Consider the following 16,067-nt stretch of genomic DNA (forward strand, 5'->3'; position numbering starts at 1 on the left):
TCAATAGTTGAGTAATTCTTCTCAGCATCACGTAGGGCTCGAGAAGCATATGATACAACAAACTCACCAGATTTGTCTTTTTGCATCAGAACAGCACCTAGGCCAACATTGCTAGCGTCAACATAAACTATACACTCCTTGCCCACAGAATAAGGTTTCAAAAATGGTGCTTCAACAATTTTGCGTTTCAAAATTTCAAAAGAATCCTGTTGTTCTTTGCCCCACTCAAACTTTGCATTTTTTTTCAATAAAATTCTCAAAGGGTGAACAATATCTGAATAATTTTTTACAAATTTACCATAAAATTCAGTCAGTCCTAAAAAAGAAAGTAATTGTTCTTTTGAATTGGGGGAAGATGCATTGACAATATTGTGAACATGGTTAATTTTGGGTTTAATACCATACTTTGAGATTTCATGTCCTAGGTACTCAACTTTCTGTTGTCTGAACTTGCATTTGGTATATTTCAGGGTAAGGCCCCTAGATCGAACTTTCTCCAAAACCAAAGTTAAGTTCTCATCGTGTTCCATATAATCTTTCCCAAAAATCAAAATGTCATCCTGGAAAGCTACTGCTCCCTTGCAATCTGTCAGTAACTCTTTCATTAGACGCTGGAAGACAGAGGCTGCACTTGCCAACCGAAAAGGCATGCGCAAATATTGGAACATACCTTCAGGGGTAACAAAAGCAGTTAGTTTTCTCGAGTCTTCATGTAATTCTACTTGGTGGTAGGCACTAGCCAAGTCAATAGAAGAAAACACAGTAGCACCTGATAATGTTGCAATTAACTCATGTATGTTTGGCAAGGGATGTTTATCTACCCATATTTCCTTATTGAGACTGCGAAGATCCGCACATAAGCGAAGTTCGCCAGAGCTCTTAAGTGATATCACAATGGGCGAAACCCAAGGAGAGGATTCAATTGGCTCAATTATGTTTCTTTTGACTAGGTCATCCAGAATTACTTTTAATTTGGGTCTATACGCTAAAGGAACATTCCTTACCCTGTGCCTGACAGGAACCGCATTATCATTTAGAATAATTTTGTGCTTGAAATCAACATATTTCCCCAACTTGTCATTGAAAATCTCAGGAAACTTTTCTAACACACTCTTAGTGAAACTAACATCGCTAGATGCATCTAAGGTTAAGTTTACCAATGAATTGGTAATAGACTTTTCAAGTCGGGGTTCATCAACATAAACTGGTGGATTGGCATTGGGATCTAATTTGATTCCTAAGTCATGTTGGTGAGGCCAACCAAGAATGGACACACCCTTGGTAGCTACATAAACTTTTGCTCTGATGTCCCAGTTCTTAAAAGATAACTTGGCCCAAAAAAAACCCTCTAGAGCAATCTTTTGTCCCGTGTACCCACCAGGATATATGTCTGGACTCAATAATTCCCTCTGATGCCACAATTGTTCGAAAATATTCTTACCAATAATGGTGTACCACGCAACAAAAATCTCAATAGGTTTGTCATCCACAAAAATTGTACAAGAAGGAAAACTCTTTTGAAAACTCTCATCAACAGAAAGAATGCAATTCAAGCTATTAAGAACTTCTTCTTCTTCAGGTGAAATGTAATAAATTTTTTGACTAGACTTACACACATTACCAAAATGCCCTTTTTTCTTGCATTTGATGCACACTTTGTCCCAAGCAGGACAACCCTTGTAATTGCCAACATGGTTGGAACAACCACATCTATAGCATAATATCATACCTCTCTTAACAAAACTCCTATTGTCATTCGCATTTCTTGCATATTCTTTTTTGAAGCTGGGTTTAGTGTTGAAAGCACTCGAAGTGGGATAACTGGTTTGATTTTTAACAATAGCTACTTCAACTTCAGGAACATGTGTTTTCTGATTTTTCCCTCTAATTTCAGAAACAAATATTTCAGAATGTTCTATACCTTTGGCTATATTTACTACTGCAGCTAATGTAGTCTCAGTCCCTAACCAGAGTCTTTCTTGGATCTTTTTACTTTTCGTCCTCATCATGATTTGATCCCTGAGGACTTGCTCATATAATATGGTTTCGAAGGAACAGGTGCAAGCAAGTGAACGTAACGCTGCGACATAATCTTCGATTGTTTCATCAGATTTCTGTTCACGAGAATAGAATTTAAACCTTTCCATCACAGTGTTTATCCTTCTACCAAACCGAATCTTCATCTGTTTAGAAGCTTTATTAAATACATCTAAGTCACCAGCATCCTCCAAAGGTGGTAGATTATCAAATTCCTTTATTCCTGCACCACCGAGACAATGCCTTAAAAGAGCAAGTTTCCTTTTTGCAGAGCAATCCTCTTTTTCTAAGACATCCACATATGCAATAAACATAGGAAACCAAAGGTCCCATTCTATAGGAGGATCACCTGCAACTTGAAGAAAATGGGGTGGTGCTGCAATATTAGACATCTTGGCAATAACAATCAATAACAAGATACAATAGAATACTATTAAAGCAGTATAAATAATTAAGTAAATGAATGTAGAAACAGAAAAGTTTTTATACTTCTTTTTTTTAATTTTTTTTTTTTAAAAGGTGTGCAAATCACCGTGGAGATTTGCAGGAAAGTGTTTCAAGAGGGTGTGCAAATCACCGTGGAGAGTTGCAGCAAAGCGTTTTGAAGATTCGTGAAAACAATTTCCAATTTACACTTTAAATTCAAGAAAACACGAAGCTTTTGCTTCAAACTGCACCAAAATGGCCGCCGTGAGCGTCTAATTGTGCGCGATGACGTGCATGGTGACGCTGGTATCCCAGAATGCAGCGCAAATGGTCGGTGAAGCAAACGAACTCAGGGACGCTCGAGGCTCAAGTTGAGTTCTTGAGTATACTTTTGAAAATAAACAAGCCAGAGAAAAGCGTGCAAGTAGACAAAACTTCGGATTTTAAGAGTGAAAACCGCTCGATAAATGCGGTCGAGTATCAGTAATGAAAGCCAGACATTGGGTGATCAGTAATGAAAGCCAGAAATTGGGTGAGGATAGAGGAGGCGTAGCGTAGTAACAGTCTGAAAAAAGGTTCACCGTCTGAAAGAGGCTCACTTACGTTTGAGAAGTACTGCCCAATAAGTCCTTTATGGCTGAAAAATGCGTGAAGGAGCTTCTTAGCGCTGAAAAGGAAGAACTTTCCTTTAATGTCCTTTGCATTTAAAATGAAGAAAACAGGTGAACGCTGTCTTCAGAAATCCACTGCTCCCAACGTCGCCAGTAATTATGTAGTAATTCAGACTACACAGGAAGTAGGTCCAAGTGGATTTATTCATATGAAGAACAGCTTAACAACCACAGGTAGCAGGAGAAGTCCTCACAGCATCAGCAATACAGTAACAGTAATAATATCAAGGGAAAACATTCTAAGTTACACAGAGTATTCCAAATGACTTAGAAAGATTCCATATGACATCAAGTCATGGAATACCACACCTTTCATTCTTTCACTTTCCGTGATTCCGTCCAGTCCGACACTCACTCACAGGGTCAGGTGACTGGGGGCCATGGCAGGGCCAGGCCCCCCCCCACCATTTCGGACTTGCTCTCGGGCCGGGGCCCCGCAGGACCCCAGCCCCCTGCCCAGCAGCCAAGGCCATCGAAGACTCGGGCCCAGCCGGCCGGCCGGGGCCCCGCACCGCACGCACCATGATTTCGAACAGTGTCACTGACACTGACTAGACTGACTGACTGTCACTAGTAGAGGGGGTGGCCCCGGGCGGCCGCACCATTTACAAGACTCCACGGCATCCACTCAAGCCAGTTTCCCAGGGGGGGGGCCCGGCGGCCGGCCGGGGCCCCGCCCGCTCCCAGTCCTGCCCGCACCATCTCAAATACTCGCAGGGGCCCCGGCCCCGGCCCCCTGCCGGCCGAGCCCCCGAGGCCGGCAGCGCTGCGCACCATTTAAGAGACTCACTACTGCCAGCCTACAGGCCAGCGTATTGTATTGTAATTTGTACTGCTCTGCTGAGTGAGTGACGTGAGGAGGGGCCCGGCCGGGGCCCCCAGGAGCGCGGGGCCCCCCCGCAATGCGTGGTCTGCGGGGGCTTGTGTTACGCCCCTGATGTCCGCTGCTGCTCAGCCAGAGTGTCTGTGATGTAATTAGAATGCCGGCGTGTGCATGGTTTGAGAGAGTGTCACTTGAAGGCGTGGGCTCAGAAACAAGGAAGCTGATCTCGGTGGGGCTTCCTTCCTTCTTTACCAGTAACCTTAGACTCCTATCTTAAGAATAAACCTTATCCTGTTTCACCTTACTACCAACTGCCCTGCATCTTCATTTACCACAATGACGAAGAGGGTGTCACACTCTACGGTTCTGGGAAAACGTGAAAGGCTGTCGCAACATGCTATTGACAACCTTCATTCTTGGTTAGGAAAAAAGCATTACGTGAATAATGAATCTTTATATTCTATTGTGTGCATCAAACAATGGTGTGAGTGAACTTTTTCATGTCCATTGCATTGTATTTGTTTTGAGGCGCAGCAAATTTCAAATGTGAAATGTCTCTTCAAATGTAGGATATTAAAGCTGGAATTTCCTTGATTTTCAATGTATTGAAACACACTAGTTAAACCTTTGGAAAATTGCTTTCTAACTGATCATTTAGCATATCATATAACCCGAAAAGATGGAGGCCCTATGTAATTAGAGAGGTTACATACCCGGCTATAACTTGGCCACTGTTGGTCACTCACTGGAGTCTGAAAGACAACTCATTACACAAGTCCTACTCCAAGAGAGAGACCTGTCAGAGGCTGATCAATAAATCTTGCCAGATTCGTCATAGGTAGCAGCGCTTTCGCATACTACTGGATTTACCACCTTGCAAGTGAGTAAGGCGAGGCCCAGGCACGCAGAACAGAAGTTACATACACAAAAATTTAAAAGTCTAGGACTGTGCACCGTCCGGCACGGGGTCACCATAGCAAGAGGTGAGGAGGTGTTCTGCACAGGCCCAAGCCGGTGGGCCCAGCCAGCTTGCAGGCAATCTGCAATCATGATTCAGTCACATAGAGCTTTCTTCAGCAGTGTAATCTAGCGCTGCTCACACTAGCTGAGTGATTTCCTGCCAGGGGTTGCAAGTAAGGGGGTAGTGATCACAACGGGTGACTTAGTGGTTGCAGTTGCAACCCCTGCAACCCCAAAGCATAAGAATGATGATGGATTCAACCCAGATCTGTGACTGATGGTGAGTGTCTGAAAAGTTTCTGCGCTCCGTCCACCATCACCTTGTGTTTGCATTGTTTGCCCTAAGTTGGCATGTCATGCCCAGACATGGGCCCCTAGCTCACTTTGCCTCTGGATTCAACTAGCTTGCTGATGAGGGGTGTTACCACAAAACCGGTCCCAGGATGCTTGTTTCGGGTCCAGGAAAGACCTGGCTGGGCAGTTTGGGCAGGGCCTTATCCCATGAGGCGGTATACAGCCTTTACAACGAAACTTTTACAACGAACTACCATTACAACGAAACTGTTACAACGCAAACCATTACAACGCATAGCGCTGGGGGGCGCTCTAGGATAGGGAATAGGTTTAATGTACTATCCAACACCTTCCCTACTATCCACCGGGACTGGAGTTGGAATAGTAAATTAAACTATTCACTATCCAGCGCCCAAAAGCATTATGCGTTGTAATGGTATGCGTTGTAAAACTTACGATGTAAAGGTAGGCGTTGTAAAAGTATGCGTTGTAACGTCATACATCCCCATGAGGCATAGGCTCAAGACTGATTTGCATATAGCTGGGTCGGAACTGGGGTGGCGAAGTGAGCTAAAGAACGGTGATGGATTCAAGCCAGATATGTGACTAGGGGTGAGTGTCTGAAAAGTTTCAGTGCTCCGTCCATCATCTCCTTGTGTTTGCTTTGTTTGACCCCAAATTGACATCCATGGTGGCAGCATGAAAACCTAATGTCAGCTTCTAACTTGAGAAATGCCAAATTTTAGAGGGCTCTGAAGAAATGAAGTAAATATGAGGTGGAAGAAGAGTAATCTAGAGCTCGTAAGCCTTGTATTTGAAAGGAACAACTTTCGATCCGGTATCTTTGAAATCTCTGTGCAGCAAGAAGTCTTTGTTTGGGGAATTAAAGAGCCCTGGTGGGAGTATACCAGCTTAACATTTTTGGCAAGTATTTAGGCCTTCCGCACGTGGAAGCTTACGATGTGAGAGTAAGTGCTTTAAATTGAAATCTCTTACATAAAGGCACCCAACATAAAATGTCCAAGGCAGAGGATACTGACTGATGTCTAAGCATTTTCTAGATAAGTCTAGTGTCCAAGTTCTGGACATTCTGGACAGGATGCTTCAGGAATTCAGAGTCACCAGCAGCCGAACATTACCGTAATTCAACCTGGAGGGGATAAATTCAAGGACCATGGTTTTACAGGTGTCCAGGGGATATAAGCAAAGGTTATTCTGATTGTTTTGAAGTGGATGAAGCAGGTTTCTTCCTGCCAACTTAAGCTTCGGTAACATATATACGCTATCCGGCTCTGATGCCAGAGTCCATGACACGGTGGCCTTACTGAAGAGAATATTATCCGCTTGGGGCCATTTGGCTTCTTAAGTAAGGCAATATTCAAAGCTGTTTTGCAGCTTGATGTTCCTCTCACTAATTGTAACAATAAGTTGTGTGTTGTCTGCATACAATGCTATTTGAATGCCAAGGACTGTACACGTCATATCAATTTTAAACATAAAGAGCTACTCTACCAGAGAGATGCTAGCCTGCTGTATGTAGAAACAGTACGGCGACACATAGCATCTCTTACAGACCACTAATATGTAGTATGGTAAATGTACATTCAGTTGTGACGGAAGAAGTGTTTAACAAAAACGTTATCACGACTAAGGTGTGATAGATGTCAGGAAATTACAATTTAAGGGTAAAGTAATAGCAGCGAAACAGTATATAGAATGTCAAAATGAGAAATGAAGCGTAGAGTCGAATGCTGTGAACATGAAAGGGACAATTAAGTAGATGTAAGTGGGGCAGGAGCGGCAAATGAGTCATGAGAGTGATAGTCAAGAATCAAGAGGTGAGGGGAGGCAGAATAGTAACAGTTGATGATTTAGAGGGCGGGAGGAAGATATACTTTAGTAAATGGGAAGTGAAAAAAGGGGGTAGAACAAAATTGGAGAGCTGTGGGAAGTAAGAGAGTGAGATAAAGTGGGGGGCAGGTAGCAGGAGAGGAAAGATAGTTGTACTTAAGATGGTCCACAACTGCTAATCCTGGTACAGTTTAAGGAACAGGTGCAGGAATTTGTTTTTTGAACTTCTGAAAAGTAGGATTAAGTCATTTGAGTATCGAAAGTCAGATTTCGATCTACCACACTCCAATCTACCACGCTCCACTTCAATCTACCACACTTTACTCAAATCTACCCCACTCCAATCTAATGCAATCCACCCCAATCTACTCCATTCCACTCCACTCTACTCCACTCTACCCCACTCCACCCTAATATACCGTACTCCAATCTGCTCCTCTCCAGTCTAACCCACCCCAATCTAAGCCACTCCAATTTACCCCATCTACCCCACTCCAATCATCCCTCTTCAATATACCCCACTCCATTCCAATCTATCCTACTCTAATCCACCCAATCTATCACATTCCAGTCTAAATTACTCCACTCCACTCTTCCCTAATCTATCTCATTCTACTCCATTCTCGACTCCACCCCACTCCACTCTCCTGCAATTTATCTCAAGCCAATCCACCCAATCACACCACTCCGCTCTACCCCTATCTACCACAATCCACTCCACTCTTCCCCAATCTATCTTGCTCCGTCCTACTCTACCCCAGTCTACCCCACTCCAATCTACCTACTCCAGTCCACTGAATAACCCCCACTCCATTGTACCCCAATTTACCACAGTCTAGCACCCAATCTACCCCACTCCAGTCCAATCTGACCCACTCCACCCCAATCCACCCCACCCCACTCCAATCTAGCCTACCCACTCCACCCAAACTACCCTACTCCAATTTACCCCATCCAATCCACTCCAATCTACCCCAATCTACTGCACTCCAATCTACACCACCCTAACCCAATGTACCCCATCCCAATCTACACCCCACCTATGTAGTGAACTCCATCCAGTCTACTCCACTCTAACTTACCCAGTCGTGGCACGCATGACTCACAGGTAGGGGGCCCTGCAGGAAGGTGGGTGGGGGGGGTTAATAAAAGAAATAACTTACCTTGGCCTGGGGCCGACCAAACAGTCAGTGCCCACAACCGTGGGCAAGTCACTCCTCCCCCGTCTGGAGCAGGAACGCCCACCCGCCTACCCCCAACCAAACCCTGCCTTCTGCTTTCTCGCAGTGCGAGAAGCAGAAACATAAAATGGTATTCATAATACCATTTTATGTTTCTGCTTCTCGCACTGTGAGAAAGAAGTGGGGTGATGCACCTCCGCCCACGTGGAGGAGCCGATCCAGAATCTACCCCCCACCAATCCAATATACCCAACCTCAAACTACCCCACTCCTATCTATCTCACTTCAATCTACCCCACTCCACTCTACCGCAGTCCACCCTACCCCATGCCACTAACTTTTAACCATACAGAACAGTAGCCACAATGGTGCACATAATGGCTTAAACACATTGCCAAAAAGCCAATAGCTCTTGCACAGGTGAGACCCATTGGCTTTGCCAATGCTTGTTAAATATTGCTCATGCTCAGACCTGATGGGATCCGCCCCCACTTAAAGCCCTGGGTGCCTTTCTCTGTGTAGAGGCCGAGTGGCCCCTTGGTGAGCTTGTTCTTTCCAATTGCGCGTGTGTCCATTTCCAGTCTGTTCGACCTTCAGATCTGCATTTTTTTGGCCCAATTGCTTGCCGTCTCCAGTGAAAGAGACAAACAACTGTTTTAACTCATCCAATTAAGAGGAGAGCTGTGTTGCAAATCCGCCGTCAAGACACAGTCTTCAGCCCCAAAGACGCAGTCTTCAGCCCCCATGGGTAGGTGTGTTTGTGGGATTGCCATTGAGATCAGTGGATGTTTGAAAGGGTTTCCTGACTGGAGCGGGGGAGAAGCCGTAACACCCGGAGTGAGCCAGGCCAATTGTAACATGAACAGTGTAAAACAAAATCACCTGCATAGGCGTACCCAAAGCTAATATTTTAGAAGGGAAAAATCGTGTGATAAACCAAATAAAGGAAATTTCCAGACCCACCCAGATTACAGGTTGTGAAGTTTAACACAGAGATTTTCTGCCGCTGCAAACATCCACCATCTCAACATGAAACACCAAGGACGTCATTTAGGGGTCGCCAGGGGTCGCAGATGCGACCCCTGGTTTACCCCCCTGCGACCCCTGGCATTGCACTTTTGACCCTTAGACTCAGGCAGCTAGTGGCTGTAGTGTCCTGCTGGGACACAGTCTAGTTGTTCCATGTGTAACCCTACACTAAACACCCACCCACCACAGACGTCACTGGGTCAGGTGACGCTGTTAATAAAAGACCCGAGCGCACGTGCTCGTGGCCAGATCTACGATCCCCTAACTGGTGTCCTGTGTCTCATTCCTTCCACCATGTGGGCCTAGGGCCCCAACACTACATTGGCGACGAGGTCGGTAGTGAAGCCCACGCGTGCCACTGCCAAACATCCTGGAAAAAGGGGGAGAGAGCTGCCCGCCTGCAGGGCACCCCCTGTAGCAGGGCGCAAAGCGCCGACAAGCCGGTGGGCACGTCGGAGCCCCACAGCCTGCAGCGACCGTGAGGCCCACCGCACCAGCCTTGAAGGACGAGCCGACCGGAGCCTACCCGCGTCGGCCGCCACCATCCAGCACCACCGGTGCCGAGCGGACCACCCAGTGCCCACCTGCGACGGCCGCGAAGCAGTGACCCCACCGGAGAGGTGTACCGGCCGGGCGGAGCCCACCCGCCACGACCGCGACAGAGCATCAGGCCCGCCGGCCGAAGGTGAGCGGAGGGGGCCACGAATGCCAGGAGCGACCCCCCTCTTATACTGCACAACTGCGGTGCCTACCCGCATGGCCTGCGTGCAACGCGGCCGAAAATAAACTCTGAATAAGGCAAGACCAGCGGAGCCCACCCGCGGCCTGCCCGAGTCGTCCCCTGCCCCCGCCGCGTGTGTGAGTGGAAGCGGCGGGGCACAGAGAATGGAGGCGGCGTGAGAAGGAGCGACCGGACCCGCCATCGAGGAGAACAACAAGGGGGAGGGAGCGGAGTGGCTACCCGCCTCCCGACCCCCCTCGCACGTGATCTGAGCCAGCAGAGCCCACCCGCGGCCCGCCGGTAGCGCCCCCCTCCAAAGGAAGACTCAGCAGCGCCAGCAGAGCCCACCCGCGGCCTGCCGGTGGCACCCCAGCAAAGGACAGACACTGCAGAGCCGGCGGAGCTCACCCGCGGCCTGCCTCGAGCGCACCCTGTCCAGAAGAGAACAGAAAACAACGCGGAGCTCACCCGCCTGAGGAAGCATCAACGCACACCCCCCCCCCCGCCCGCGCGAGGACTGCCGGAGGCTGCCGCGAGCGGAGAGGGTAGAGAGGTCTGCAGAGCCTGTATGCGGCCAGGAGCCGCCGAGTTCAAATGTGCCCCCACAGGGACATCAAATGAAAGTGCCGGTGCACCCGGCAAGAATCAGAACATTTGCGCCCCCCCCCGAGCAAACACAGCAGCGCAGGACTGGGAGCATGCGCCTGTGCAAACTTACCAGCAAAGAAGTGGCGTCCAAGCCCCTGGGGCCAGCTACCAGCAGCTCCAGCCCCCCCCTCCCCCCCCTGTGTGAAGCCGGTGAGGGACAGACAGTAGAGCCCACAGCACAGGGAAGACAAGAGCCACAAGGCAGGCTGCTGCCAAATCGGTGTCTACTGCCATCTAGTGGCCGGCTGTAAGAAGAGCACAGGAGGGAGCAGCAAACAAGCTTTGGGCCAACCACCTACAGACTGCAACCTACAACAAGCCCGCAGCAACACAGTGCCCGCAGAGTGCAGCTCCATAAGCCGAAGGACTCCCGGCAAGACGGAAACAAGCATTGGTCAAAGCAAGTGCCATCTCAACAAGTGGCGCAAAGCCACATCCACGTCTGCCAGTGGTGCTGCCGCCACCCCGAAATCAGAAGGAACTCCACACAACAGCACAGCACTGCGCAGCAACACGCAAGGAGTGAAAGAACTCCACGCACCAGACAGCACCAGTGCAAGCCCGCGATGAGAAACTGAGCAAACCAAGTGCAGCAACACTGCCACGCTCAAACGACTCCACGTCAATACGCAACCTCCTGAGGGCAAAAGGGAGACTGCGCAGGAACGCGCCAGAAGCACGGAACCGTACCACAAAGCGCAAGAACGCGACAAGAGTGCAAGAACTCCACACCCGCACGCCAGGACCGCGCAGCACTGCGCCGGAACGTGCCAGGAGCGCCAGGAATCAAGAGCGCCAGAGTGACGCTGCACAGCGACACGCCAACGCCACGGGACAGCACACAAAGGTCCCCAACAGAGACAGCGATGTCTCGCAGCAACCGGAGCACCATCGTCAGCACGCATGGCAGCATGCACCAGAGTTGCACCAGGAGCGGTGACGCAACCCTCCTACGCGCAGACAAAGCGCGCCAACGCCAAAACACCGTGACGGTGAATAGCGACCACAAAGAAAATAGCACAGCATGACAACTCATGCCCAAGATGAAAACCGACCACCCAGTCTGGTCACCAAGGAAATAAAAGCAACAACAGAGAAGATCGCGACAACTGGTCCAGTCAGAGAAGAGAAGAACACCATGCCGGAGAGCTATGCCCAAACCAGAACGAAACAGGTGGAGTGCACGCCGCCTGGGGAAGACTGGTCGGGAAGGCCAACGACAGCAAGAGGACCAGACCACGTCGCAAAAAGGAACATGGAAAGGAAGGGCGCGACGCCATAAAGAAAAGGAAGAAGGGACAGGAAGATACGACGACAGGTCTAGTCACCAAGCCAAGTGAAGACAGTGTCCTACCACGTGGACAAGACCAAGGGGACGACATGTAGAGGGCCCGCTACATGGAGAAGCCTGGTTAGCATGAGTAAGCAAGAAAGAAGACCGGACCGCGTCGAGGAAGTGAACGAAGAGGAAGAATGGAGTAACACAACATCGCTCCACAGAGGAGGAGAGAGAACCACAGCACACAGGAACATCGGTGCTGTCCAAAGAGCATCGCAACAGTCAGCACACAGGGACATCAGTGCTGGCCAAGGAACATCGCAACATCCGTGTGGATCCCAGTAATCCCTACAACCTGCATTCGAGGAGACCAACCACTGAAGAACTGCATGGGTGCCCCGTGAACCTGAAGCTTGCCGAAGCAGAGCATACCCGAGCACTAGACAATCCATCCTTGTGGACTACACAAGACTCGACTGTGGCCATGTCCGAAGTTCCGCAGCGACCCGCACAGCCCACGCGATCATGTGGCAGTCCAGGCGACAAGGGCCTCGGCCGCATGTCCTGTGAGAGAGGAATCCGGATGGGAGAGGTGCAGCAGCGGCAGCTCCACGACAGGCAACAGGAAGCATGAAGGCCCCAGGTAAACACCTGGCACCGAGAAACGGTCTGAAGAAGACACTGAACCCATGTCCTAACGGCACGACCATCCTGGCGGATGACAGCAACACCCCCGAGGACATCATGAGAGACTTGGCGGTGAGTCCGTTGGCAGTTCGGCAGCGACGCCTTTGCGCGGCTCATGCGAAGCCCGCACGGCCCACCCGGTCCCATCGTGTCCAGCAAGAGGGTCCTCCCAGCGTCTCTAGTGAGAGAAGAGTCCAAGCAGGAGAGGCCTGTCTTCGAGGCTCCAGTGAGAGAGGAGTCTGGCAAGGAAGGCAAGTCGGAAGTTACTTGGCCAGACGGAGATGTGAAGGCATCAAGATCAGCAAATCCAAAGAAAGACCTCTCGTGCCATAGTCGTCTCCTACAACCAACAAGCGTTGTCATCCACTGGACTAGGAACACCTGCGAGACCCCTCAAGGGTCACACCCATTCTGCTCCCAATGCTCCAAGTGATGAACACTGTATATAAGCGTCAACACAGCAAGACAAGGATGATCTGAAGTACACCGCCGAGGTGAAGCTCATCTGACTGACTTTGTAGTCCTGGAACTTTCAACATTCTCCCAGCTGATCGCCTGAAGAAGATCTGTTGGGGCTATCAAATGATATTGTTCTGTTTTCTTGCAGGTTGGACATTCGTTTTTCCTTTCATTAAAGTTTGGGAGGAATGTAGTGTCCTGCTAGGACACAGTCTAGTTGTTCCATGTGTAACCCTACACTAAACACCCACCCACCACAGACGTCACTGGGTCAGGTGACGCTGTTAATAAAAGACCCGAGCGCACGTGCTCGTGGCCAGATCTACGATCCCCTAACTGGTGTCCTGTGTCTCATTCCTTCCACCATGTGGGCCTAGGGCCCCAACACTACAGTGGCATAACACTTGAGAGGGCCTCCCTGCACAGTTGACAGATAGGAGGGGGGCGTGCTCTGGACTCAGCCAGGAGTTTTAACGCCAGGGGCCCCACCACCCGTGCACAGTGCCGCAACCCCTCCCCACTGCACCGCGAGGACTGTGGGGGCCATTGTTACGCCTCTAGAGACAGCACCAGGAACAGAGTATAAGCAGGACATTTTCGTAGGAAAATAACGCTGTTTTACTTTCTTTTTTGTGTTATTCATGCTTATATTTCATATTGTGTTTTTGGCATTTTGTATTTTTGTGCAGAGAAGTCGTTATTGATCATTGCTTGCTTACTATTGTTAAATATTTAATAAAGACTCGAAATACAAAAAAAAAAAATACGAAAAGCAGTTACAGCACACCTCTCTTCCTAGGGGCAGTTGAAACTCGCACTGTTTCAATTTGTCCCATCAGCTAAAGGCCTTGCAAACGTGTTGCCTAGCAACACATCCTTCAAGGCCTCCTAGCCCTAAAGCTCCACCAGTCAGGAACATACTTCACTTGCAAGCTCTGGATTGAACTGGTGGCACTGAAATACATTATCAAGACTCCTGTCGGTACTTTGTGCCAGTCGCCCTGTGCTGCTGAGCACCAGCAGTTCTTTTGGACCTGTGTACGGTACTGTCAATATCCTTGCAAACAGTTACGAAAGGTGCTACTATTTTTTTCATTTACAAAAGCACCTAGATTTTGATATTGCTAATATATGACTTGTTATTGTTTTCAATGTGTTTAGGTGTGTGATGTAATTGCCTTGTGTGTGGTGCCATTTTACAGCAAGTAAAACTAAGCAGTGTTAATGTGTTAAAGTTCACACATGAGCCCCTGCCCCTCACCACCCTTTTATGTAATTTGAAACAGCATGTTGCTTTCTGGGCCTTGTAGTTTTTCTTTTTACACGAGTTGTAGGTTTAGAAACTCTGAACTTGCTGAAAGTGTGTCACGTTCAGCATATATAACATATTCTTACTAATCTATAAGGCCAAGGAGTAACGGTGATGATTCCATACATTTTAGAAGAGGAAAGAGGGAGATTTTAAAAAAATGGTCAGAAGAATGTATTTTCCCTCATTGCCTACTATTGAAGTAGAGGCAATTTAAGGCGGAAGACAGCCAGAATTAAGCCATTTTTTGTTTCAAAAATTGTGAGTCTCCCGCTTCAATCGGGTCTATTGGCATGTGAGTGAATCCCAGCGGAGTGTGGGCAGTGTTGCATTAGCATATACTTACAAGCATATGTAATAATGTGCATGATGGCACCACTTACAAATAATGTTGGGTGGAGTTTCTTTGGGAGTAAGACTTAACAGAACAAGAGGTCAGATGTACAAACATTTTGCGGTTGCAAAGCCTCCGATTTACAAATTCACATGGTTTGCAAATGCAAAATGGCCTTTTGTTTTGTAGTAAACCAATTTTACGATTCGTTAAGTGGTTACTGAATTGCAAAATGGGTTTAGAAATACATAACAAATCATTTTTTGGAGGGGACGTGTTTACGTCGTTCTGTCGAAATTGAAATTCGCAAAGCAATGTGGCCATATTTTGAGACCCAAATCTGGTAGCAAAACATTGAAAAGTTACTGATACCCTAGTAAAACACTTGCAAAAGGGAACGGATCCCCTTTAATGTTTGCTTGGTTTTGCTGACCCCAGCAGGCCAAATATCCCTGTGATGGACACCAATTGCAGCGAGTCGCTATTTGCAAACTACCTCATGAATAGTAACGACGTAGGTCGGGTTGCGACTCACTCCGAATTGGAATTTTGCAAACCAACCTATTAGCACATAGGTCGGTTCTCAAATTCCAGTTAGTGCATAATTTGCAACCACTTTTTGTGAATGGAATTTTCATACATCTGACCATTGAGTTTTATGTTTTCAAAGGGAAAGTGCGCTAAACGTTACAGTGATTTAGAGTGCTGTTAACGTCTCATTTTTAGCACACTGTAGATGATATAACTAGTTAGGCTGCAGGCATTGGTATGCTTAATAATTCATAAGTGGTGTAAAAGGAGCTATTTCTCTGGGATGATGGATAAGAAGCAGACAACAGTCTGGCTGTGCTGTTTCACTGGTGCATTCAGATAGAGTGGCAAACACTGTCAAAGGTTTGGTGGCACGCCTTGCTTTCATTGCTCGTTCAGTGTGGGTGGATGGACCAACAGGCACCTTGGTGTCGAAGGAGCCTACTTGTCAGGTTGAAGGGTCAGGCATTGCAGAACACTCTGTTAGTACTGTGAATCATAGTCACTTGCAGGTCTGTCCATGACTTTTCAGTTACTGCTAGGCTACACTGCTTTATGAAGTCTGTGAGTGCCCCGAATAGTAAACTATATGTGTTGGAGGGCAACATGCTACTAGTAATGGGGACGGGCCAATAGTGACAGTTCTGTTATTGATTTGTATAGCACACTAATCACCCGACCGAGTATCCAGACTCTTGGGCAGGTGTGTGGTCCCCAAGATGCTTATACAAAGAACCAGGTCTTCAGCTTCATGCAGAACTCAAGAAGTGATGAGAAAGAGGCTCTTATTTATTTTAATTTTAATTTTAGAGTTTCATGTAGCGCTA

At 47.9% G+C, this 16,067-nt stretch overlaps 1 protein-coding gene across 4 annotated transcripts in view; it reads left to right on the forward strand.

Moving 5' to 3' along the window:
* Positions 1-16,067, forward strand: part of LOC144768236 (bactericidal permeability-increasing protein-like) — a 171,172-nt gene that overhangs the window by 55,174 nt on the left and 99,931 nt on the right. Inside the window, exon 1 of one of the 4 annotated variants that reach the window (XM_078651741.1) lies at positions 14,012-14,143. The exons of 1 other annotated variant lie outside the window; for it this stretch is intronic. The gene's annotated coding sequence lies outside the window, so the exon portion shown is untranslated. Of the gene's footprint in view, positions 1-14,011; positions 14,144-16,067 lie in introns of those variants that run through there. 2 more of the 4 variants (XM_078651742.1, XM_078651743.1) reach the window with 2 other exon arrangements.

Source organism: Lissotriton helveticus, chromosome 7 (genome assembly GCF_964261635.1).
Source record: "Lissotriton helveticus chromosome 7, aLisHel1.1, whole genome shotgun sequence".
Taxonomy (NCBI): Eukaryota; Metazoa; Chordata; class Amphibia; order Caudata; family Salamandridae; genus Lissotriton; species Lissotriton helveticus.